Genomic DNA, 25,539 nt, shown 5'->3' with positions numbered 1-25,539 from the left:
TTTATTGTTTCCTTCTGCTTGCTTTGTGTTTAGCTTGCTCTTCTTCTATTTTCTGAAGGTTGAGGGTTAGGGTATTGATTTTAGGTCTTTTTTAATATAGGTTTTAGTCTGCAGTTTTATTTTCTTGTGATGTATCTGTTTGGCTTTGTTAGGGTAATACTGCCATTATAGAATGAGGAAGATTTCTTTCCCTTGTTTTCTGAAAGAGTCTGTGAAATGTAGGAATTATTTCATGTTTTTTATTTCGTAGAATTTACCATTGAAGCCTTTGGGACTTCGCTCTTCCTTGTGGGGAGATTTTGAATGACTGTTTCATTGTCTTTACTTGTTTTAGGTCTATTCAATTTTTACATTACTTCTTAAGTCAGTTTGGTCATTTATGTCTTTCTAAGAATGTGTCTCTTTCATCTGTGTATATAATTTGTTAGCATAAAGTTGTTCATTTGTTGTCTCACAATCCTTTTGATTTCTGTAGGTCATTAGTGACATCATTTTCATTTGCTATTTTGGTAATTTGTGTCTTTTTTCTTTCTTTAAAACGATTTATTTATTTTAGAGAGAAAGAGAGAGAGTCTGCATGAGTGGAGGGAGGGACAGAGGGAGAGGGAGAGAATCTTTTTTTTTTTTTTTTTAAAGATTTTATTTATTTATTCATGAGAGATAGAGAGAGAGAGGCAGAGGGAGAAGCAGGCTCCCCGCAGAGCAGGGAGCCCGATGCGGGACTCGATCCCAGGACCCTGGGATCATGACCTGAGCTGAAGGCAGACGCTTAACCGACTGAGCCACCCCGGCGTCCCGAGGGAGAGAATCTTCAAGCAGACTCCCCGCTGAGTGTGGAGCCTGCATGGGGCTTGATGATCTCACAACCCTGAGGTCATGACCTGTGCAGAGATCAAGAGTCAGTTGCTTAACTCACTGGGCTACCCAGGCACCCCTGTGTTTTTGTTGTTGTTGTTTTAATTCTTGATCAGTCTTGTTAACAGTTGGCAGTTTTGTTGATCTTTTCAAAGAACCAACTTTTTTCTTTTCTGTTTTATTTCTGCTCTAGTATTCTGTGTTGCCTTTCTACACTGCTTTTTTTTTGTTTTTTGTTTTTTGGAGGTTTGAACTTGAGTAAGACATTTATAAAAATGTAGACAGGGGCAGTGTCCTCCCCAGCCCAGGTGCCATTAGACATATCACAAGAGACTGAAAACTCAACAGCGGGGGAAGGCTGGACACTCAGGATTTGGGAATATAGGCACCCCACATTTTGGCTCAGGGATTTGGGGAGTAGAGTAAACAAAACCTACTTGGAAAAGAATTGGGGAAGAAACCCAGTGATTGCTTTCTGCAGGGGTAGGGACAGGAGAGATAGGGCCAGGGGCAGGAGCATTTCACATCACTAATTTAACTTTGGAAACTGCAAGGGACCATCTTTAACTGACCTTAAGAGGAAGGTCAGATGAATGATGGGAGAATCCACAGGAGGGAAAAAGAGAGGGAACATGGCTGGGAAGGGGCAATAGCCCCTTCCTTTCTGGGCACAGGAAGGCAGCCACGGCACCAGGTCCAGGCAGTGACCTCAGTAGGACAGCATAGTTTTTGCAGCTTAGAGATCACCCATTTGCCCTCACCCAGCTACTCATTCTCCTCCCTGGCAGGTGTAGGGCCACTCTTCTGCCCAGAGGGAGTGGACGGCTCTGCAGCCTGGGGCCCTGCCTCTTCTTTGTCCCCTCCCTTGGAGGCAGCACTAACCTCTACCCCCTTGGCCTGGGGCTCCTGGCTTTCAGGGGGGACAACAGCCTTCCCTTCCTGGGCTGTGTCTTCCTCCCTGCAGACACCGATCTCCCCCTGCTCCTGCTCTTCCTCTGTCGGTGAGGGGGCAGATGAATCACCCCTACCCTCCTTCCAATTTCTCCTGAAGGACAGACCACCCAATTTGACAGGCTTCTTGAAAGAGAATTTATATTTCTTCTTCTTGGGGTTCTTCTTGGTGGGGGCATCCCCCTTGACTACAGTGCCCTGGCTAGGGGGTGCTGGCTCGATGGCATCGCCAGTGGCCCCGGCTGCCTCATCTGTTCCGTTCACAGGGGGCGACTACCCTTCACCCTTGGGGTAGAAGTCTGCATTGCTTTTCATCTGGCCATTCTCCTGTCCTTTGGCCTTACCCAGGGAAGCACCTTCTTCCTCCTTGGTGTCCTTCTTGGTGGTCACATCGCCCCTTGGAGCCTTGGAGCTCTGGCTGCCCCTGGTGGTGGTGGTGGGGGGAGCTGAGGTGCCCGGGGCCACCCTGGGCTCGTGCCACAGGGGATAGTTCTGCCGGGTGGGCCACCAGCGGAGGGCTGGGGCTCACGCCGGAGAGGGAGGGGGATGGGGTGGGGGGAAACGAGCTGCACCCCTCTCCGCTCCGCATGCCAACCTGGCTAGCTGCCTGGCTGCCCCCGCCACCTCTCCGCTCAGTGCCAGAATGCCCTATACACAGCTTTCTGTGTATCCCATAAAACGTGACATGTTTTGTTTTGACTATCATTCACTAAACATTTTTTTGAATCCCTTGTGATTTCTTTTTTGACTTATTTAGAAGTATATTCTCTAACTTCCAAATATTGAAGATTTTCCAAGTTTTCTTCCATTTATTGATTTCTCATTCTTTTCTACTCGTAGAACATACTTTTTATGATCTTATTTAAAACTTACTGAGACTTGTTTTATGACCTGGTATATGGTCTATTTTAGAAAATATTTTTTGGCATTTGAAAAAAAATGTATTGTGCCATCATATGAGAGTTATGTTGAGTAGGTGAACAATATTTTCTAATACTCTTGCTGATTTTCTGTTCTATTAGTTTTTGCTAGGAGACTATTCAAATATCCAACTCTACTTGTTAAATGGTTTATTTCTTTTTTCAGTTCTGTCATTTTTTGCTCCACTGATTTTGGTGCTTTGTCTTAGGTGCATATACATTTATAAGCATTATTTTTTCTGATGTACCTTTGATCATTTTGAAATATCCCATTTTTCTCAAATATTATTTGGCTTCAGGTCCAACGTGGGGCTCAAATTCATGACCCTGAAATCAAGAGTTGCATGTTTTACCAACTGAGCCAGCCAGGTGCCCCTCAAATACTATTTTTTAAAGCCTGTTTTGTTTAATATTAGTGCAGTAACTCCAGCTGTATTATGGTTACTGTTTGCATGGCATACCTTTTACGATCTTTTTGTCTGAATGTAAGGTACATCTTTTTATTTATTTCATTTTATTTATTTTTTTATTATGTTAATCACCATATATTACATCATTAGTTTTTCATGGAACCCTGTATCAAAAGGTACATCTTTTTAGATGACACATAGTAGGATCTTGCTTTTTTATCTACTTTGATAATTTCTTTTTTATTTTAATTTTAATTTTTTAAGGTATTTATTTGAGAGAGAGCATGAGAGACAGTGCACAAGCAGGGGCGAGGGGTAGAGGGAGAAGCAGACTCCCTACTGAGCAGGGAGCCGGATGCAGGCCTTGATCCCAGGACCCTGGGATCATGACCTGAGCTGAAGGCAGACACTTAATGACTGAGCCACCCAGGCACCCTAATTTTAATTTTTTTTTTTTAAAGATTTTTATTTTTTGGTAATGTCTACATCCAACACGGGGCTCAAACTCACAACTCTGAGATCAAGAGTCACATGCTCTACTGACCGAACCAGCTAGGCGCTTCTTACTTTGACAATTTCTGCCTTTTGATTGAGGTGTTCAGACGATTCACATTTAATGTACTTTTTAGTATGGTTGCGTTTACATTTTCCATTTTGCTGTATTTTTAATATGATTTCTGTCTTTTTTCTTTGAGGCTTATTTTATTTTTTAAAGGTAGATTTATTTATTTTAGAGAGAGAGGGCAAGAGCGAGTGTGTGAGTGCTGAGGGGAGAGGCCGAGGGAAAGGGAGAGAGAATCCTAAGCAGACTCCAGGCTGAGAGCAGAGCTGAATCCAGGGCTCAATCCCAGGATCCTGAGATCATGACCTGAGCTGAATCCAAGAGTTGGGTGCCCAGTGAACTAATCCACCCTGGCACCCTGTAGCTCATTTTATTTTATTTTGCATTGGAGTATAATTGATACACAGTGCTAGTGTCAGGGGTACAGCATAGTGATTTGACAAGTCTGTACATTATTTTATGCTCCCCCACAAGTGTAGTTACATCTGTCAGCATGCAGTGCTGTTACAGTACCATTGACTATATTTTTTATGCTGTACCTTTTATTCCCCTGACTTACCTATAACTGGAAGCCTGTATCTCCCACTCCCTGTCACCCATTTTGCCCACCCCTCCACCCCCTCCTCTCTGGCAGCCATCATTTTGTTCTTTGTATTTATAGGTCTGATTATGTATTCATCTTTTGTTGTTGTTTATCATTCATTTGGGTTTTTGGATTGCACATATAACTGAAATCATATGGCGTTTGTCTTTCTCCGTCTGACTTCTTTTACTTAGCATAATAGGTCCATTGATGTCGCAAACAGCAACGTCTCATCCTTTTTTATGATGTGATATTCCAGTGTGTGTGTGTGTGTGTGTGTGTGTATATGTGTGTGTATGTGTGTATGTATATATATGTGCATACCACATCTTCTTTATCCATTCATCTATCGATGGACAATTGGGCTGCTTCCATGTCTTGGCTATTGTAAATAATGATGCAGTAAACATAGGGGTGCACATATCTTTTCAAATTAGTGTTTTCATTTTCTTTGGATAAATACCCAGGAGTGGAGTTATTGGATCATATTGTATTTCTATTTTAAGTTTTTTGAGGAACCTCCATACTGTTTCCCACAGTGGCTGTATCAATTTACATTCCCACCAACAATGTACAAGATTCCTTTTTCTCCCTATCTTTTCCAATCCTTGTTATTGTCTTTTTGATTTTAGCCATCCTGACAGGTGTATAGTGATACCTCATTATGATTTTGTGGTTTTTGATTTGCAAGTCTCTGATGATGAATAATGTTGAGCATCTTTTCATGTGTCTGTTAGCCATCTGTATGTCTTTGGAAAAATATCTTTTCAGAACTTCTGCCCATTTTTAATTGGATTATTTGGCTTTTTTGGTGCTGAGTTATATGAATTCTTTACATATTTTGGATATTAACCTTTTATCAGATATATCATTTACAAATGTCTTCTCTCATCCAGTAGGTTGCCTTTTTGTTTTGATGTTTTCTTTCACTGTGCAAAAGCTTTTTATTTTGATGTAGTCCCAATAGTTTAATTTTGCTTTTGTTTCCCTTGCCTTAGGAGACATAGCCAGAAAAATGTTGCTATTGCCAATGTCAGAGAAATTACTGCCTATGTTTTCTTTTAGAAGTTTTATGGTTGCATGTCTCACATTTAGTCTTTAATCCATTTGGAGTTTATTTTGTGTGTGTGGTGTCAGAAAGTGGTCCAGTTTCATTCTTTTGCATGTCGCTGTCCAGTTTTCCCAACACCATTTATTGAAGAGACTGTCATTTCTCCATTGTATGTTCTTGCCTCCTTTGCCATAGATTAATTGGCCATATAATTGTGGGTATATTTCTGGGCTCTCTGTTCTGTTCTACTGATTTATGTGTCTGTTTTTGTGCTAGTACCATACTGTTTTGATTATGGCTTTTGTAGTATATCTTGAAATTTGGAATTGTGATATTTCCAGTTTTGTTCTTCTTTCTCAAGATTGCTTTGGCTACTCAGAGTCATTTGTGTTTAGTATTATTTGTTCTAGTTCTGTGAAAAATGCTGTTAATATTTTGATACGGCTTGCATTAAATCTGTAGATTGTTTTGAAAAGTATGGACATTTTAACAATATTCTTCCAGTCCATGAGCACGGGATATCTTTTTATTTGTTTGTGTCATTCTTCAATTTCTTTCTTCATCAGTGTTTTATAATTTTCAGAGTACAGGTCTTTCACCTCCTTGGTTAAATTTATTCCTAGGTTTTGGTTTCTTTGGGGTTTTTTGCTTTGTTTTGTTTTGTTTTTGGATTTTTGGTGGAATTGTAAATGGAATTGTAAATGGAATGTAAATGTAATGGGTATGTTTATCTTAAATTTTATTTCTGCTACTTCATTAGTAGTGTATACAAATGCAGCTGATTTCTGGGTATTAATGTTGTAACCTGCAACTTTACTGAATTCATTTATTCTGTTTTTTTTTTTTTTAAGATTTTATTTATTTATTTGACAGAGAGATAGAGAACACAAGTAGGCAGAGAAGCAGGGAGAGGGAGAAGCAGGACTCGATCCCAGGACCCTGGGATCATGACCTGAGCCGAAGGCAGCCACTTAACCGACTGAGCCACCCAGGCGCCCCTATTCTGTTTTTTTTTTCAGATTTTATTTATTTATTTGAGAGAGAGAATGAGAGAGAGAGAGCGCGCACATGAGAGGGGGGAGGGTCAGAGGGAGAAGCAGACTCCCTGCTGAGCAGGGAGCCCAATGTGGGACTCTATCCCGGGACTCCAGGATCATGACCTGAGCTGAAGGCAGTCGCTTAACCAACTGAGCCACCCAGGCGCCCTCATTTATTACTTCTAATAGTTTTTGGTAGTGGCTTCTGTCTTTTTAATTTCTTCTACCTTGGCTGCCTTCTTTTGTATTATTTTTAACATATGCACATTTTTATTTTTATTTATTTTATTTTTTTTTTTAAAGATTTTTTTTTTTATTTGAGAGAGAGAGAGAGAGCATGAGAGGGGGAGGGTCAGAGGGAGAAGCAGACTCCCTGATGAGCAGGGAGCCTGATGCGGGACTCGATCCAGGGACTCCAGGATCATGACCTGAGCCGAAGGCAGTCGCTTAACCAACTGAGCCACCCAGGCGCCCTGCACATTTTTATTTTTAGTATAACTTTACATTTTAATTAATTTCTTCTAGTTTGCTCTAGCCAATAAAATCTACATCTTAATTTATCACAACGAACTTAATACCAACCAGTTTATACAACTTAATTATGATAAAATATAAAAACTTTGTTCCAATATAGTTATATTCCTTCCTCATCTTGTGTGCTATTATTATCATATGTATTAACATATGTGTTATAAACTAAACAATATATTGTTATAATTATTTTTTTATGCAATTAATGAAAACAAATAAAATATTTTTAGTTTTGTGGGTTGGTTTGTTTGGTTTTCTTTTTGGAAACACTCTGTCCAGTGTAGGGCTCGAACTCACAACCCTGAGATCAAGAGTCACATGCTCTACCAACTGAGCCTACCAGGCGGTCTTTTATATTAACCCACATATTCACCATTTCTGGACCTCTCTATTTCCTACTCTGCACTTAGATTAACATGTGGTGTCATTTTCTTTAAGCTGAAAGATTTCCTTTAGTATTTAAGACAGGTCTGCAAGCAACAAAGTCTCAGTCTTTATTTCATCTTCAGCTTTAAAAGCAATGGCTTTATTTTGTCTTCAATTTAAAGGATAGTTATTCTTGATATAGAATATATAGTGGGCAATTTTTTTTCTGGCCCTTTGAATTTCTTCAGTGATGGACTTCTGGCCTCCATTGTTTCATTGATGCTCTTTTATATGTGATTTAGTTTTGTCTTGCTGCTTTGAAGATTTTCTGTTTGTCTTTATAATTCAGTAGTTTGATTATGCTATGTCTAGGTATTAATCTCTCTGTATTTGTCCTACTTTGAGTCTGTTGAATTTCTTGGTAAGTATATTAATATTTTTCATCAAATTGTATGTTTGTGTCCTTTATTTCTTCATGTATTTTTTCTATCCCTCTGTCTTCACTCCTGGGATACTCATTACATGTTTGTTTTTTTCCTAATATTTATTTATTTGAGAGAGAGAGACAGATGGAGGTAGGGACAGAGATCAGGAGCAGGGAGGAGAGGGAGAAGCAGGCTCCCTGCAGGGAGCCCAAAGCGGGGCTTAATCCCAGGACCCTGGATCATGACCTGAGCCAAAGGCCAGGAGCCCCTCATTACATGTTTCTTGATATGGTTTTGATTGTCCCAAATGTCTCCGAGTCTTTGTTCATTTATATATTTATTTATTTTATTTTATTATGTTATGTTAATCACCGTACATCATTAGTTTTGATGTAGTGTTCCATGATTGTTTGCATATAACACCCAGTGCTCCATTCAGTACGTGCCCTCCTTAATACCCATCACCGGGCTAACCCAACCCCCCACCCCCTCTCCTCTAGAACCCTCAGTTTGTTTCTCAGAGTCCATAGTCTCTCATGGTTCATCTCCCCCTCCGATTCCCCCCCTTCATTTTTCCCTTCCTGCTATCTTCCTCTTTTTTTTTTTTTTTTAACATATTATTTGTTTCAGAGGTACAGGTCTGTGATTCAACAGTCTTTGTTAATTTAAAAAACATTTTTTTATATCTTTAGATTGGGTAATTTCTATTCATCTCTTTTAGAGTCACTGATTCTTTCATCAGGTTATCTTGAATCTGTTGTCAGTTCCCTCTAGTGAATTTTTTTTTTTAGATTATTTATTTTAAAGAGAGAGAGCATGAGTGGGAGAGGGATAGCAGAAGAGGGAGAGGGAGAGAATCTCAGGCAGACTCCCCACTGAGCTTGGAGCCTGATGCCACACAGGGCTTAATCCCACTCCTGAGATCAAGAGTTGGATGCTTAACTGACTGAGCCACCCAAGGCCCCCCATCTCTAGTGAATTTTCTGATTATACTTTTCACTTCAAAATTTCCATTTGATTTTTTTTTTAAATTTCTGTTTCCTTGTTGAGAATCTCTTATTTATTGTTGTCTTACTTTCCTTTCATTCTTAAATAAGGTACCTTTGGTTCTTTGAACATGTTGATAATAACTGCTTTGAAGTCTTTGTTTAAATTTAACATTTACGGACACTCAAATGGTTTCCCCTATTTCTTTGCATGTTTCATAATTTGTTGAAAACGGGATATTTTAGATAAGCTATTGTAGCAACTCTGGATTCTGATTTTTTCCCTCCCTTAAGGTTGTCGTTGCTTTGTTCATTTGCTTGTTTCTTGGTTTAGTAATTTGCCTAAACTAAGTATAGTGACATCTGTCTCCCTTGTGATGTGTAGCACCAATAAATCTGTTTTTTTTGTTTTTATTTTTGATTTTTAATATTTTTGAGTTTTGCATTTGGCTTTCTAGGACTTGCTCCTGTGTCTGTGTATCTTAAATTATAAGCTGATTGTTGGATACTCCTTGTGTTTAAACACAGAGGCAGTAAGTCTTTTTTCATCTACCCATGGATCTTTGTAGTGGTAGAGGAATGCATTTAAAGTTTACACTGTTTTCAGGTGTGTTCTGGCTTTCACTCTCTGCTGGGCTCTTTCACATTTGCTCTATGTATGTGATTATTTGGCCTCAGGAATATGTGACTACCTTTGTTCCCCTCTGGTCTCCATTGTGTATTCTCTCAGCCTTAGCCAAGAATATGTCTGCCCCAATTACGACCATGACCTTGGACTAATGGAGCTGTTTACTCTCCCTGCTTGCCAGTTTCTAAGATCATCACTTCCACTGAAACACTGTTGGACGTGGACAAAACCTGCCACTAAAGTTCAAGTTACACCCCCCTTTGACCACAACAAAGATGTTTCCAGTCTTTTTCTTTTTTTTTAAGATTTTATTTATTCATTTGACAGGAGAGAAAGAGAGCACAAGCAGGGGGAGGGGCAGGCAGAGGGAGAGGGAGAAGCAGGCTCCCTGCTGAGCAAGGGAGCCCGATGGCGGGGCTCGATCCCAGCACCCTGGGATCATGACCTGAGCTGAACACAGACGCTTAACCAACTGAGCCACCCAGGGACCCAAGATGTTTCCAGTCTTAATGATCTTCCCCACCCTGGAAGAACCTCTGTACTGACTGAATTGTGTTTGATGGTGATAAGAGGCCAGACCAGAATGTCACAGGGTCCTAATGTTCTTATCCAAAGATTAGCAGTCTTTCAAATAAACATGCCTCTCAAATTGTTATATCCCTCTGGTCAATTTCTAGAGCACTGAAATGATTGTTATTTGTCAATTTTGTCTGGCTCTTTAGTTTCTTTTTGGGAGAATATTTACTGATTGCACTCAGCCATAGCTGGAAGTCCTACTTCTGGTTTTGTATTATGTATGCATTTTTTTTTTCTTTACTCTCTTAACAGTGATGGAAAATTTACATGTTCTATTAATTATTTTGTCTCTGTTTTTCTTGGGGTAAATTTTCTTTCATATTGCTTTCAAATGTGGAAAAAGAAAGATTTTCTTCAAATGCCCAGTGGTTCTTGGCTGTGCATTCATACTAGAAAAGAGAAATTCAAGTATGCTGGAAGTCAGCTAAAGGCCAGAATGAGGCCAGCTTTTCTTTGGGGGTATCCATACCCATAGTGCCTTTCCTCGTTTTCTAGACTATTAATTCATTTCTTTCAAGCACAGCTCTTCTCCCATCTATTTATTTTTTCTTACTCACAGTCAGATATTTAACTATGAACAAGTAAAAGACAAAGTACATTCTTGCTTGTACAAAAAGGTAGGAGAGGGAGATTCAGGATATTTTAGCTTCACTTCTTACTCCACACTTCTGTCAAGGATATCAGGCCATTCCTTTAATTGCAACACTCTGCACACATTCTAGAGTTTGACTTTTCCTGCTGTATTTCTTCCATGAATGCTCTTCCATCTGTCACTTTGTATAAATTTGTAGTGATGACTTTCTCAGTCTCTTCATTGTAATGGTTTACATCCTCTCCCCCAGCCAACACATACCTTTATTATCTTTTAAGGGGGGCCTCTGGGGGAGGGGGAAATGCATGTTGATTGATCTTCCTAACCAAAAATATTGTCCATATATTTTTTAATTTTTTTAAAGTAAACTCTACCCCAACGTGGAGCTCAAACTCAGGACCCCAAGATTAAGAGTCGCATGCTTCACCGATGGAGCCAGCTAGGCGCTTCTTGCCCACATATTTTTAAACAGTTGCAATAGAATGTGTACATGCTCTCTTGGGTCCTGTTTTCACTTCACCATTTAAGCATTTTCTACATTGCTATAAGTCTTTATAATTATTGTTTGTAATGGTATATGAACACATTTTTAAAGAAGCAGTTTGTTGTGTTTTCATGATTACAGTGGTTATTATATTTTAGTTAATACCTCCCCTTTCTTTTACCCTTTTCTCCGTCCCACCATCATGCTATTTACCTTTCCTCAGGTAACCAATGATAACAACATTGACAGTTTGTGAAGCAGGAAATTTTAATGTTTTTCCTTTGGTCAAGCTGATTGGCTGAAAGCTATCAAGAAGGGCATTTTGCCCTGGAGCAGACTGGCATCGTCATCAAAAAGGCAATTTCAATTATTTATGGGTTTTCCAAGAAGTCTTGTGATTTCAGCTATGAAGTGTAGATGACATGTTGTATCACTGTAATGGCATCCTAGCTTGGCATCTTCATCTTAGTTCTTAGATGGAACTGAACAATTTCTCTCTTTAAATTCCTGTTTCCCCTTTTGTTCAAATTCAGTTCCTAGAGTGGCCAAGTTGACTATGAGGGTGTTTGTTTCTGATGAAATAACAACTGGAAGTCAGTTTGGGATAGTGGATGTTAGTAACATTTATGTGCTTGCATATTAACCACCAGAGAAAGGCAAGAAGAATGAGGACAATCAATAAATGTCAAAAGAAACATTTGGAAGCTTCTTCATAGCAGTTTTCTAGTCGATGGAGGCCTCACCAAGAGATCAATTTTGCTGATTAAAGATAACAAAATAGTCTTTTCTATTAAATAATTCATTGATTAACTTTTTTAGTAAGGCAACATAAAGAATAAAAAGCATAGGTTTTGGAAAAAAGTAAAAGTCTATTTGTGTATGATGTAAAACTAAAGAAAAAATATAAGAATAAGAGTTTGGCAAATATCCTGGATAAGAACATCAGTATACAAAAATTATACAAATACATATTTAAACAAAAAATGAAAATGTTTTTGCAAAGAGATACTGTTTACGCTAACGTTGAAAATATGAAGTTCCTAGGCATACATCTAACATAACAAGAGATATACGAAACTCCCATGGGGAACATAGTAAAGCATTATTGTGTGACAATAAGGACTCAGAAGTGGAATGATATACCATACACGTGGCTTGCAAAAATCAACATTTTATAGGTGCTCAATTTAATCAACACAGTCTCAAATTACTATCTTGTTTTGGTGGGGAAGGGGGAATACTTGACAGTAGATTCTAAAATTACATGGAAAGACAAAGGGCCAGTCGTCAAAAATAGCAACAGTGTACTCTGTTGGAGGGAAAGACAAATAGATTGGCGAAAGAGCGGTCCAGGCTCCGCAGCATTGGGGGCATTACCTGGAGGCTTCTTAGAAATACAGATTCCCAGGTGCCAACCACCGATCAACTGAACCAGAATCTATTTTAACAAGATAATCCAGAGGAGTGAGAAAAAAACTGGTTTTAATAAACTGTTCTGGAAACTAAACAGGAAAGAAGGAATTGTATTGAAAGGCATTGCTTGTTTTATGTGCTGCATCCATCCTTTACTCTCTAATCTACATTTATTGAGGAACATATGAAAAATCAGTGATAAGGAAAGGGATGTTTTGAATGTACATTTTCCTAGGTGCCTCTGTTACTCACGTGCCTATAACCTATGGATCATCTTGTTAATAAGCTTTTCTTAGGTACCCCAACTTTAGCACGTCTTCTTTATACATTTCCAGCAACTCTCGACTCATGCCTGTATGTCAGAACTTAATGATAATAATGTCACTACCAATGTAGACAAGTAATGTGACTCTACCCTCTCCATAGTGACAGTGATTAAGTTTTATCTCATTATTTTATAGGTGTATTTTGTATATGTTGGGGGGAAAAAAAAACTCAGCTGAGGATAATAAGAAAGGGCAGCTCTTCTACTGGCCACCTGGAAGGAAATAATTTTCCACTTACTTGGGATTAGAAGACCAGCTCATTCTTTGAGTCTTCTGAAACAAAATTAGGTAAGAAATGTTTTTCTTCGTATTTTGAATAATTTGTTCTCTGCCTGCTCTGTCTCCTTGAAGGCTTCTATAATTCTATTCCTTTGGCCTCCAAGAGAAATACAGTTAGCATTTTCCTTGAGAAAGTTACTGTGCCAGCCAGCTGTCAGCCTTATGATGTACCTGATCTCCCATGTCAGGGGAAGCACAATTCAATTTTAAACTGAGTCTTCTGCACAACAGTGCAGCAGGGCTGCCAGCCTCTCTTTTTATGTACCTTTCTTTGAAATGCTGCCTTCTACACAAACAGTATAGTTTTATTTTTAAATCCTTTGTGTGAGATAAAACCACCACTAACTGACTTTACTTGTCTTTAGTTAAAAATCAGTGAATTGAATGAAATAATCTGTAAGTATTTCTGCTCCTTTCTCATTTCTAGGAAATAAAGTACCCCTGCTTGTTTAACTTATGACTTGTCTAAACATGTTGAAAGCATTGACTCTAAGACATAACATTCAGACTCTGAAAGGGAACTGTGACAAGTTCAGTCAAAAGGGAAAAGAGGAATAATTTATAAAAGGTGCTGCAGATAATGATGCCAGCCAGTTACTTTAAAATGCATCCATCTCACCTTTTAATGAATTAGATTTGTCAACAGCAAATGTTTTATGCACCACTTCTAATAAAAGTGGCATGCTAGGAATGCAGTGCTTTGAGGTTGGCTGCTTCAAAGCTTCAGGAATATCTTCAATTCAAAGATATTTTTTAAATAATAGATACTAAAAAGTATATTTAAATAATATTAAGGTTGTGACACAAACACCAAATGACAAAATTCAGGAGTTTCAAAGCAGACACCGACATGCCATCACTATATTCACATAGAAACTGTTTCTTAAATTAGGAGTGCAACAGACTCATTTGGGGATGGTGTGTCAATTTAACTTTAAATTCTCTTGTTGTTTTGGTTGGTGTCACAACCTTAATGTCAGCTTTTCAAATAGGTTTCTACATTTCCTTTGGTTTGGGGTCATTAAGAAATGCATATGATAAATCTAAGAGGCAGAAATAGGTCACAATGAAGTGGAATTCCTTGCTTCTCTGCTGTTGAAAGACAGGTAGTACCTGCCTCGTAAGTGGAAAAGTTAGCTCAGGCATTTTAGTAAACTTCTGTTTTTGTTTTTGTTTTTTTTTTTTTCAGGAATTTGATTCAGACTAGTATAGACCGAAGTAACAAGACATGAGATGTTGATATAATTCTGTTGTTCACAGTCTATTCTTCCCGTCCCTCTCATCCTAACCATTGGATCTTGTTGTTTATCACCTCTCTAGGTGTTGAAAATCACAATTCCCACGCTTGATATTTTTTTCACTAAAAGTACAAGTTAAGCATGATGGTTATTTCATTTGAATAATCTTTATTCAGTGTACTTGAGTATATGTAGCCTGCCTTAAAACTTCATGTGGCAGTCCTTTTATAAAACACTTCTATGCAGATTTTCTAGGGGTGGGCCAAAATCTTGGGTTTTTTTTAAATAAACTTGTTATAGAAAGTAAAATCTGAAGTAAAATATGATATGTTGTGTGTTAAAAAATTTTCTAGTACCCCATCGCTCATTAAAGGAGCAACTAGGAGCATTCTGCAGGGAAAGAGCAAAAGGAGAAGGAGGAGGGAAACAGTAATTTATTCACCCACATTCCTCTCTTTTCCTGGATTCTTAACTGTCATGATCTCACAGCTCAGGTCTGCAATGTCTATGCTGAATCTAGTTGGGTTTTTTTTTTTTTTTTTTTAAGATTTTATTTATTTGACGGAGAGTGTGCGTGCGCACCAGTGAGCATGAGTGGGGAGGAGGGGAGAGGGAGACGCAGGCTCCCCGCTGAGCAGGGAGCCCAATGCGGGGCTCGATTCCAGGACCCTGGGATCATGACTTCTGTCTAAGGCAGACGCTTAACCAGCTGAGCCACCCAGGCGCCCCTATGCTGAATCTGGTTTTAATTTAGAAAAATAAACATATTAGAATCTGTCCCATAGTTGTCTTTTTCATCACCTCTGTGAGAGATGCAAAAGATTAAAAGAGAAGCAAATTACCTATTGATCTTTTCTTGCTGACGTAAAGATACTGACCAACCTAAAATACCACGTAAGTCTCATCTCCTTGATTGAACCACCAGGTTTTACCTTTCCTGGTTTTTATCAGTGACTGAGCAAACATTAATCTTTCTTTTCTAGTGTATTCCACTCCATTCTCTGGTATCTCTATTTTTCAAGCAGTGTTGAATTTTAGAAATTTTTAATAGTTTTCATTTGGGATGATGCTATGAAATTTTATCTTCACTTCTAGTCCTAACTTTACTTTTCCTACCCACTGGACCCTCCCATATCACATCATTTTTAAATCATCACAGTTCCAACAAGTAATATTCTTTTGAAGCCCATCTTCAACAATGAGAGAGAATTATGCTGCATTGTGTAGTGGTTTGAAAATGTGTACGTTTGTGAAGCTTTGGGCTAAATCCTTTAAACTCATTTAAACTATACTGGTGCCGGCTCCTGGGTGGCTCAGTCGTTAAGCGTCTGCCTTCGGCTCAGCTCATGATCCCAGGGTCCTGGGATCGAGCCCCACATTGGGCTCCCTGCTCGGCGGGGAGCCTGCTTCTCTCTCTCTCCCACTCCCCCTGCTTGTGTTCCCTCTCTCTCTGTGTCTCTCTCTGTCGAAAAAATAAATAAAATCTTAAAAAAAAAAAAACAAACTATACTGGTGCCCTTGTCTGAACAACTTTTTTTTCCCCAGAATAACAAATGCCCCCCCCTTTTTTTAAGATTTTATTTTTAAGTAATCTCTATACCCTACATGGGGCTCAAACTCACAACCCCGAGAACAAGAGTTGCATGCTCCCACCAATTGAGCCAGCCAGCCACCCCAAACAAATTTTTAAAAACATGATTATTATTCATACTAATATCAGTTCTGATTTTGATTTGATAAAAATGAAAAGTTTTAAACAAAAATGGCTGTTTCTAAATTCAGAGGACGCTATTCAAATAAATGAATTAGAACTCACTGTACACTTGAGATATAAAAAAGTTTCTGGCAGAGAAAATATTCTTTTTAAATATTATAAGCCAAGCCAGCTTCATGCAAATTCATTTAGAGCAGTTTCAGATTTATGTATTTAATAAAGCTGGGTAGTGGATCTAACATATATTTAACATCCATTGATGTACAGTGATGTTCTAGTGACTGCCTGGGAAAGAATGATGAAATTTTATTTAGTGTTTCTGCTATATCAGTCAGTTCTATAAATGACTTTCTAATGGGTTACAATATATGCTTTTAATAGTTTTCTGTAATATTAAGTGTTAATATTTATTGAGTGCTTTCTATATGCCAGCAGCTATTCTACATATTATCTATGGATTATCTCATGTAATCCTCATAACAACACTTTAATGATCTCGCTATTTTACAGATGTGGTAGAGGCTCACAAGAAGGTTGCAAAACTAGTTAGTAATGGAGCTGGAAGTCACACACCAGCAATATGACTCCAAAGCTTGTATACCAAACCCTCGCTACTCAAAATGTGGTCCCTGGGCCACAGGGACCCATTACCTGGGAACTTGTTAGAATTGCAAAATCTCAGGCTCCACCCCAGACCTACTGAAAATCTACATTTTTAACAAGATTCCTAGATTATTGGTTCATTACATTTGAGAGCATAGTTCTAAACCACTATGCTCTCCCGCCCTTATATACAGAATAAATTTTTTAAAAACTGATTGCTATTTTTTTCTACAGTATAATACTGAATTCTCATCTTTATGCTATTTTAGGGATTCCTATCATATATAAAGTGTATTATAATGAGATCTGATGAGTAAATATGAGCAGGGATCCCATGTAGACCCAAGTTATCTTAAAATCAATTGTGTAAAGAGTAGGAGGAGGGGCGCCTGGGTGGCTCAGTTGGTTAAGCATCCAACTCTTGATTTTGGCTCAGGTCATGATCCCACAGTTGTGAGATCAAGCCCCATGTCAGGCTCCAGCTCCAGCAGGGCATGGAGCCTGCTTAAGATTCTCTTTCTCTTTCTCTCTTGAAAGAGAGAGAGAGGAAGGAAGGAAGGAAGGAAGGAGAGAAAAGAAAAGGGTAGGAAACATTCCAGAGTGTAAACAATAGGAAGTCTTTCTCTCCACAAAGCAGCTAACTTCTTCAAGGCCTGAGACTTTCTTAAAATCACTATGTAGTACACTGAGTACAAACTCTAGAGACTGACTGCCTATTTCAGCTTCTATTTCTAGTTTTGTGGGACCTCAGGAAAGTTAAACAGCTCTCTGTACCTCAGCTTCATCACTGGGGAAATTAGGTCTACATGGTACTTACTTCACAGGATTACTGTCAAGATGAAATGCGTAAGCCATGTAGAGGATCTAGAACAGAGCCTGATATGAGGCAAGTGAATAAATGTTAGCTTCTATAGTTTATTGTTGTTAGCTATCATTTCCATCTTAGAATAGAATAGATTCATATCTCATACTTCTTGGTTATCAGTTGGTAATAAATTGATAAAAAGTTTTGTTAGCAGAACTCACAGGCAGGGAAGCACCTCAGTGAGACATTTTTCTGAAAAATACAAATACTGAAGTTTATGGCTTGGATTCTTAATAGCAAAGATATCCCTTTATGTGGTGAGTTCTGCTAAATGGCACTTGATTGTGGTGCTTAACCAGTTAATTCCAGTGAAATCAATTCAAAATCAAAATGAAATGTGTTAATATATCGAATATTTAAATATATGTGCTTTTAAATTGAATAAAGATAATGAGGATTATAAGCCCATTTGGCTATCCACTTGCATAAGTAATACAGAAAAATTAAGTGGATAAAGAATGTTTGTTTAAAGACTGAATGCTCCAGTAGCTTATTTGTTTCCTTCTGGGTGAACGTAATTCTGAAATTAATCATTACAGTCTTTAGGGGAAGTACTCACTTAACAACTTTTCAAGAATATATCTAATGTGTGAAGTGAGATTGCATGTTCCTGGAAAGTAGTACCATTTTGAAAGCTGATTTGTGAAAGGCATGGAGATAAAAAGAGTTGGTGAAAAGAATGCCCTGGAAAACTTTTAAACTGCCAATTCCAAGACCCACACCTAGAGAGTTCTCTTCACTAGGCCTGGGATGAGGCCCAGGTATTTGAATTTTTAACAGTAGGTGGGGTAATTCTGCTTCAATTAGTCTTTGACTAGACTTTGAGAAACACTGCAGTAAAGGCAAAGACATGAATTTGATGCTATTTGTTTTCCATTTTCTTTATCTTCTTTGGTCTTTCTCCCTGCCCTCTGTTAGTGATCCCATTCCAGTCCTTAATTTTTTTTTTTTTTTACCCTTTCTCAAAAAACATCTCTTCCAGATTTATTAGTCATGTCTTTGCAGATGGTTCTACATAATGATCATAGGGTTCTCTTTTTAATCTAAAAATCTCTAAGCCAAAATGCAGGTACTTAAATCAATTTAGAGGCTGTGGGTGCATTAAAAAATAAATAAGAAAGAAGAGAGGAAAAGGAATAGAATAGGAAATATCAAAGCAAACATTAAGGGTAAGCAATGTTTCATTAAACTTTTAAGATGGATGTGTGCACACATATGCATGAGATTAGAATGCACTTTTTAACCTGTGGGTCATAGTCCAAAAATTTTGAAAGATACTGTCTGAATCCCAGTCTTTGGAATTTCAGTGTGACATTACGAGCAATATGTTTTTTCATGCATTCCCCTCGTGTATTGCCTCCATCTCTATTCTGGACATTTCCATTTGTATAATACACTCAAAATCATCTGTGTGAAATTGCATTTGCCATGCCTTATCACCATTTACCTCCTATATTTAAAAAAAAAATCTATTCATAACTGTCATCCAGATTAAAGTTTCAGAATTTCCTTTGTAATAGCTCTTTCTATACAAACTGTCACGTAGCCTCATCTCACTACCGTGTTCTGTCCTTAGGCCCTAACCAGCAAAAAACTTTATGGGGACCATACTAGTAACCCACTCCTCAGCTAGCTTCTTAAAGGCCAGCATGGACATGCACTGGATGATATCTAGGCACGTGTGTGTGTGCGTGTCTGTGTGTGTGCGTGCGTGTGTGTGTGTGTAGCAGAAGCAAGGTTTATTGAGCCATAGCAAAATGGTAGTACAAAGCTCCTGAGGAGGGTGGGGACCCAAGAGGGTTGCCCTACTGGATGATATCTATAACAGCTTTCGGCAAGACTGTTGGAGCCTCTGACAATAAGCATGCCCTGTTCTGTATGATGCCCATCCTTTTTTCTTAGCCACAGGATGAGTTCGGTTTAAAATCCAAGCTTGTTTATGCCTGGGACATGTAATACCTGCCTGGTTTTCTCTCAGCTATAATTGCCTACTTCATTCAATAATCCCAAGCTATGTATACTCTGGAAAGTCATTTCAAAAGCCACCTTTCCTTTTCTTGTGGCTCATCCTCTTCCTATTCATCATCACCTTCATGTGGATTAATTCACTGTCCTGATTGATCTTCCTACCTCTGTTACCTCAAACCTTCTTAACACTCTGTTTGAAAAACATTTATACAACATTAGTTAAGTATTGCCTTAGTAAAACAAACACAAAAACAAAAAACTCTGACTCACTGTTTTGTATAGGATAAGATCCAAATATTTTCTTTCTAGAGGAAAAAAGGCCTCAGCATACCTGTCTGGCCATAGCATACCTCTTCAGTTTTTGTTTGTTTTAAGTAAGCTCTAGGCTCAACATTATGCTCAAACTCACAACCTTGAGATCAATAGTTGCATGAATAGTTGCATGCTGTACTGACTGAGCCAACCAAGTGCCCCATATGTCTTTAGTTTTATCTTCCACTATTTTCATCCATTAGTTTTCTGCTCTGGCTCCCCCAAACAGTTCCATTTATGTTCTAGGGATATTCTCATCATTTTAATTACCAGAGCCCGCTGTTGGTGGTGGTTCAGGAACCTGAAGCAGGTAGCTGTGGCTGGGGTTTAAGAGTGGGATCCCAGTACATACAAAGAAATCTCAAGATGGGGACCTAATTATATACTGGTAATAAGCAAGTTAGTAAGAGCCCAGGTTGTGGAAGAGGATAGAAATAAGCAGGAGCCAAACTCATTATTCACTTCTCAAGTTACTGTCTGAGGCTTCCTATGTCCTCTCTTCACTAGTTGTTGGATCGTTTCCAGAATAGGAGAGGGCTTGAACCTACGTATAGTGAGAGATTAAATGTCTTCAACTGTGGGGCCTGTGAGGCTATGGAGTTTGGAAGATCACTTGGCTCCCACCTTTAGGAATACCTTCACTTCCTTTTTCTGGATGGCTTGACTTCTCTACCTCCATCTGCCTCGAAGGAACTTCCCACTGCAGGATTCTAGGTCATTCGTTACTTGTACCACTCAGTTAACACTAAATTAGTTGATGTCTTATAATATTTTTTGTATTTTTTAAATTTGTTTTTGCTTTTTGTATAAAAATTAAGACATGCTCATTATAATAAGTTCAAATAAATAAAGGAAGTTATTAAGAGTGAACATTTCCTTTTTCCCTGTCCCATTTTAGTTCCACTGCCCACAGATTAGCACTAATAGTTTGTTGAGTTTCCTTCCTGATAATTTGGGATGGTTTGTTTGTTTCAAAAGTATTTTACTGTATTGTATATAGATCTACAATTTATTTTTTTTTTAATGAAATAAGACAGCTCTCTGGAAATCTTTTCGTCATGCCATACAGAACTAGATTATCATTTTTATGTGTACATAAGATCCATTTTATCTATGTTATATTTTTATTTAAAATATCACATATTCTGATAAATAATCAGTTTGCCCAAGATAGTCTCATTTTCTGCCTTTGTCGTATTTCATCTGGCTTAGCATTTGTCTCAGATTTTTCATTTTTTTGATTTTTATTTTTTTAAAGATATTTATTTATTTATTTGAGTGAAAGAGAGAGAGCGTGAGCTAGCATCAGTGGGGGGAAGAAAGAGGGAAAAGCAAACTCCCCTCTAAGGAGGGAGCTGGATGCAGGGCTCAATCCCAGGATCCTGGGATCATGACCTGAGTCGAAGGCAGATGCTTAACCAACTGCCACCAGGCGCTCCTCAGATTTTTATTTTTGAATGAAGTATTGCTTAATAGTTGCATATCATTAAACCAAGCTTAGGTTAGATTTTGTACTTCTGCATTCTGACATCATGTCATATGTGAGATGCCAGTGTAGTAAACAGAATTCTCACTTTAACATATGGTTAAATTGGCCATTGCCCATTTCCTTTTTCCAGATCCTTTCCAGAAGTAATAATAGCTAACACATCTTCTTCAAGGGCAGCATGAAGGTATTTGTTTATAAAGTGAATGCACTCTGGCATGAGCACTTAGGTACAGCTAACTTTTTCAGGTCTTGGGTGATGCTGGTGGCAGAACTATTTGATGCTGCTACCTCTGCTCATCCCTTAATGTGTCAGCCACTTGTGCTGTGCCCATGCCCTTGCCCTTGGCCTGCACATGGTTTCCCAGCCTGTGTTCAGTCTTGCCATAGAATGAATGCAGTCTAAACTCTATTACTACTAAGTCTTTATCATGTATTACACATTTACAACTACTTGTTTATTGTTGGGTAACACACATACACACACACACAGAGCACTGAATATCCTTTGACCTGCTGAAATGAATTAATGTGTAACTCACAATGGGGGCTATAATGACATCACTGATCACATGAAAATAAGAAGACATCTATCTGTTGAAGAATCATCAACATCTCTTGCACAGTCATATTTTAAGATTGTGCCTGAAAAAGCTACATATAATACTTAGGTGCAGAAGGTACATTTGTGTACCACTCTGTGAAACTTTACTTTTCACTTAGATCAGGTGGCTGTTCTAAATTAATTTCTCTCATTTGCAGTTATGAGTTTTCTTGTTCATGTATGAAAGGTGAATCAATAGTTCTTAATGTATTGATTGGCTCCATTAATAGGACTTTATCAACAGTTAAATAATGCCAGTTTTATATCAGTATCCTTGGATACTTCAAATAAAAAAATGAATTAATTCCAGTAATGGTTCAAGTTTCATGTCTAATTCACGGAATCAAAGTAAAGCATTTAGAAGTTCATTCTGTAAAAGATGAAACACTTAGCATTACTGTGAATACTATTATAAATTGAATTCCAAACTGCAACATGATAAAGTTTTTTAGTCTTGGTGATTAAAAACATGTTGTGATGGAGCATAACATCATAAAAATTTTTAAATAGAACCTATGAAGAGAATTATACTTGAAATATGTTGTGATGACATGGTAATTCATAATTACACCCCCAAAATTTTCAAAATCTACCAATCTAAATAGGAGATGTTCTTGTCAAAAAGTACAAATATTTATACATACGTAAGATAACCAGCCTTAACTTTTTATGATTAGACTGCTTTTGAAGAAAACAAATAACTTAAGCATAGCAATATGTACTTTTTCTTTTTGGATATTAGAAATGTTTGAAACATTGAAGAATTACTGTTTTTTATAAATTGACTTTAAGTGCCTATTAGGGTATTAAATACCTTTTTTTTAAAGATTTTATTTATTTATTTGAGAGAAAGAACATGAGACAGTGAGCACAGGCAGAGGAAAAGGGCAGAGGGAGAGGAAGAAGCAGACTCCCCACTGAGCAAAAAGCCCAACATGGGGCTAGATCCCAGGACCCTGGGAACATGACCTGAGCCAAAGGCAGACACTTAACCAACTGAGCCATCCATGTGTCCAGTATTAAATACTCTTGTAAAATTATCCTCTAATTTTTTTGTTGTACTTTCTTCAAAATCGGTTAGAAATCTTTAATGAAAGTGTTCAACAAATGGTGGAGAAAAAAAATCATTTTATGTGAAGCATTTAGGGAACTGAATTATTGAAAACAAAGCTCACATATAGGAAGACCTTGAAATGTATCCCCTGAAATTTAAGGGGAAACTGAACAAATTAAATGATGAGAACTCAAATGGTGTACAAGATTTAGTTGTAGAATTCCATAATTGTGTTTTGAAAGATGTAGACTTATGAGAAAAATCTTTTCATGGAGCTTATATTTTTAAAAATTGTATAAATTGATATTCTAGTTCAGAGTAAAGTTGAACTGGGAAGTCCCATAATTCTGCAGCATCTAAATTTAGCAAAACATTAAAAAATAATCATAAATATTTGATGAGTTTTTTTTTAATTTCAGAAATTTAATTTATGGGTATTGGAGGTTTTTTTTTTTAATTATTGGTCCAAAAAAGGCACTCTGCACGGAGACAATAAACCAAAAACTACTACTTTTAAGAATGTATTTTATTATTAAAAATTAAAATTGAAGATATTCTTCATTTAGCAAAATTTGCTGTGAACTTAATAAATTCACCAGATAACTTAACACCTGAGGAAGACAATATAGGTGTTAGCAATTTAAAATTTACTCACCCTTAGGGTGCTTGGGTGGCTCAGTTAAGTGGCCAACTCTTGGTTTTGGCTAGGTCATGATCTCAGAGTCCTGAGATTGAGCCCTTGTGGGGTTCTGCACTCTGTGGGGAGACTGCTTGAGGATTCTCTCTCTCCCTCTGTCCCTCCCCCCCACTTGCTCGCTCATGCTCTCTCTCTCAAATAAATAAAGCTTTTTAAAAAAAGGTCAATGTTACCATAAAAAAATTAAGATTTACTAACCTTAAAATGCAATTTGGAAAAATATAAAAATAATACAATCATAAAAAAATGCTTTCCTCAGAAAAATATCTGTGACATGCAACTAAGAAATTCTTTGAAATATAATGAAAATGAGGGGCACCTTGGGTGGCTCAGTCAGTTAAGCCTCCGATTCTTGATTTCCAGTCAGGTTATGATCTCAGGCTAATGGGATCAAACCCCCAGTTGGGCTTCTTGCTCAGTTGGGAGTCTGCTTGAGAGTCTCTCTCTCTACCCCCCTCTGCCCCTCCCCCCAATGTGTGCTCTTTTTCTTTAAATAAATCTTTAAAAAAGTATATGAAAATCATGTGTGTATTTTTGATATTGAAATAATATAGGCTTTTTACTTTAATGAGCACAGATATAAGAATTTTTTGAAAGAATGTTATTTTTTTTTAACTTTTTTTTTTTTTTTTTTAAAGATTTTATTTATTTGCGAGAGAGAGAATGAGAGACAGAGAGCATGAGAGGGAGGAGGGTCAGAGGGAGAAGCAGACTCCCTGCCGAGCAGGGAGCCCGATGCGGGACTCGATCCCGGGACTCCAGGATCATGACCTGAGCCGAAGGCAGTCGCTTAACCAACTGAGCCACCCAGGCGCCCGAAAGAATGTTATTTTTGAAAATTGTTTTTGAATATTATGTAGGTCCACACATAAAATAAAACTGTTTAATTGGTTAATAAAATTTGAAAAATGGTATAATTTTAGTTACTTTCACTACCTTTTTTTTTATTATGTTATGTTAATCACCATACATTACATCATTAGTTTTTGATGTAGTGTTCCATGATTCGTTGTTTGCGTATAACACCCTGTGCTCCATGCAGTACGTGCCCTCTTTAATACCCATCACCAGGCTAACCCATCCTCCCACCCCCCTCCCCTCTAGAACCCTCAGTTTGTTTTTCAGAGTCCTTTTTTATTCTAAAAAACATCCTGGTTTGGGTGATCCCCTCCTTGCCAAATTTCCCTCTACAAATTAACTCCTTCTTCTGATTTTTCTTTCTCTTAAGAATATGACTTTTCTCCCAGTCCTGTGGATTTAAAATCTTGCTATAAACACTGATTCCTGTCTCTGTTTTAAAAAGATCATTCTGGTGGTAGGATAGAAAATGAAGTAGAAGGAGATGATGGACTTTGAATCTACACAGGAGCAGTAGGAAATGGATGGATATGAGAGAGAACAGAAAAAACTGATCATTTGGCTATGAGATTAGTGAGAGAATGTTAGGGAATGTGGAAGATGACTCCCACTCAGTGACATGGATATCTGAATTGATAGTTGTGCTCTTAACTGTCATAGGGACCTCAAGAAAGGAAGGAAGTTTCAGAGGGGAGATGATAAGATTGTCTGGGGACATGTTGAGTTTGAGGTGCCTGTGGAACATCCATGAGAGTTATCCAGTATGGAGTTGGATAGTTAGAACAAGTGCTCCAACACACATGTTGTAGCAGAAGACATGGATGTGGATTAATCTGTCCAGTCCAATGACCAAGAGGAAGAAAAGGGAAGGAGCTGGTAAGGGCCACAGCTGTGGTGTCCAGGATAGAGTTGGGGGAGAAACAGTGCTCTAATAGTCAGTGGATTGGCCTTTGGAGAAGGGAGAGCCCAGAATTAGTGTCAAGTGTAACAGGTTGGAGAGAAGACTTGCCATTTGTGTCTTTGTGAGGTTCTAATAGCTGTAGAAGGAATTTAGGCCTTGCTGAGACAGGAAATGTTCCCAGAAATAGTTTACCATTTGAAACTTTTAGACTTAAATTTAATAAACTTCGAGATATAATAGTCTTTAATATAGTTGTACACTGTA

General features: G+C 38.0%; 1 protein-coding gene and 1 pseudogene across 1 annotated transcript in view; one reads left to right on the top strand and one right to left on the bottom strand.

The window, feature by feature from the left end:
- Nucleotides 1-25,539, top strand: part of KIAA0825 (KIAA0825 ortholog) — a 65,776-nt gene that overhangs the window by 11,470 nt on the left and 28,767 nt on the right. The window lies entirely within an intron of this gene.
- LOC110587312 lies at nucleotides 1,621-3,222 on the bottom strand (annotated as a pseudogene).

The sequence above is a fragment of the Neomonachus schauinslandi genome, chromosome 7, assembly GCF_002201575.2.
Source record: "Neomonachus schauinslandi chromosome 7, ASM220157v2, whole genome shotgun sequence".
Lineage (NCBI taxonomy): Eukaryota > Metazoa > Chordata > Mammalia > Carnivora > Phocidae > Neomonachus > Neomonachus schauinslandi.
Note: the sequence above shows the minus strand (reverse complement) of the source record. Positions and strands in the feature narration are given on the sequence as shown.